Below are 2,036 nucleotides of genomic sequence, written 5' to 3'. Positions count from 1 at the left end.
TGTGTTTATATTCATTTCCTGCGGCTGCCATAACAAATTACCACAGACTCAGTGGCTTATAACAACAGAAATGTGTTCTCTCACGGTTCTGGAGGCCGGAAGCTGGAAATCCAGGTGTCAGCAAGCATGGCTCCTACGGAGGCTCCGAGGGAGAGTCTGTTCCATGCCTCTCTCCCTCATCCTTGGGGTTCCTTGGCTTGTAGACACATCACTGCAATCTCCGCCCCCACCCTCACAAGGCCTTCTCTGTGTGTCTCCACATCTCTGTGTCTCCAAATCTTTCTCTCCCCCAAGGACACCAGTTACGGGACTTAGGACCCATTCTAATCCAGTAAGATCCCATTTGAACTTGATTTCATCGACAAAGACCCTATTTCCAACTGAGGTCACATTTCCAGGTACTGAGGACTTCAACATATCTTTTTTTATTATTATTTTTACTAGAGGCCCGGTGCACAAAATTCATGCATGGGCAGGATCGGGGGGGGGGGTCCCCTCAGCCCAGCCTGCACCCTCTCCAATCTGGGACCCCTCGGGGGATGTCCAACTGTCAGATCCTGGGGATCAGGCCTAAACCAGCAGTCGGACATCCCTCTCACAATCTTGGACTACTGGCTCCTAATCACTCACCTGCCTGCCTGCCTGCCTGCCTGGTCACCCCTCACAGCCTGCTGTCCAGTCGTTTGGTTATCCCTCACTAAGCCCCCTGCAGGCCTGGTGGTAGGCAGCCATCTTGTGAGGGCGTGAGGGTTAATTTGCAGATGACCTCTTTATTATATAGGATTGTTGAAGACTTCAACATATCTTTAAGGGAACACAATGCAACCAACAACAGTGATTATGACTTTGTATGTTTGTGTGTGGGTGTACGTGAGTGTCTATGTGGGTGTGTATAGGTGTGAAGGAGGACTGAGTGAGTGCATATGTATGTATGTGTGTGTGTGTGATTGTAAGGATGTGCTATGCAGCTGTGGGCACATATATATGAGGGAGCGTGCATGTGCCCTTCTGTCCGTGGCTCACACACCCTATGGGACAGGCTGAGGAGGGTGACGAGGCAGCATGGTCTCAGTGGGCCTGACTCCCTTCCGTGGTTGAAGAGGGGCTTGGGGCCAGCGAGCGGCCTTGCCTCATGAATCTGGAAGTGAGCTGTGAGAAGCAAGAATAAGGCTGTTTGCTGAGTTGGGCACTGACTGGGAGGCCAAGGCAGTGGCTCTCTGGTGGCAGCGCCTGTTCCCAGGTCCTCTTCCAGGAACCTTCCTGGAAGGCCCTTCCACCCCATCTCCCTTCCTCTGCACCCCAGTTGCCTGGACTGGGAGATGCTGGCTGATTCATCCCCTCGGGGACTGGACGCCAGCACTAAACTACCTGTTATGTCTGCTGGGTGGGGGTGGGAAGGTAGCCAGCCCCTCCCAGGCCCCACTCCCAGGCCAATCCAGAGTAGCACCCAATCACTGTCCATGCCTGGGCTGGGGCTGGACCCCAGGAAATGGAGAAAGACAGAGGGGAGCACCTGGCCAGGTAAGGCCCAGGATGATGAGGGCTGCCTGCCTCCCCAGAGCAGCTCTTTTAGGCAAACCCACACCCAGCAACAGGACACTGGGGGGCCTCCTCACTAGTAATGTCAGCTCCAGGTCTGCTCTGAGCCGCTTATCTCATTTAAACTTCACAGCCACGTTTAAAAGCTGTTCTCATCATCCCCTTCGACAGATGCCATCACTGAGGCACTAAGGAGTTAAATGATCTGCCTGAGATTACACAGTTATTCATAATTGTTGGAACATTTTTATTTTCTCTGAAAATCTGCAGCCTCCCCATTCTCCAGACCCAGACCATGGCTGCTCCCACTGCAGCCCACCATCGCAGTGCAGTCTTCCCCAGGAGGACCCCCTGGCCGCCGGGGGGTCTGGGGGTGCAGGGGACCAGTTAGGGGTGGTCTCTCCTCTCGTCCCACCCCCTGGCTCCTCTGTGGTGTACTAGTTTTGTTTCCGGTGTGGCAGCAAGCTTATTGTCTCTCTGAGTGTGTCTGTGGGTTT

This window comes from Myotis brandtii, unplaced genomic scaffold (genome assembly GCF_000412655.1).
Source record: "Myotis brandtii unplaced genomic scaffold, ASM41265v1 scaffold143, whole genome shotgun sequence".
In the NCBI taxonomy this organism is placed as follows: domain Eukaryota; kingdom Metazoa; phylum Chordata; class Mammalia; order Chiroptera; family Vespertilionidae; genus Myotis; species Myotis brandtii.
The sequence above is the reverse complement of the archived record's forward strand: the minus strand, read 5'-3'. Positions refer to the sequence as shown.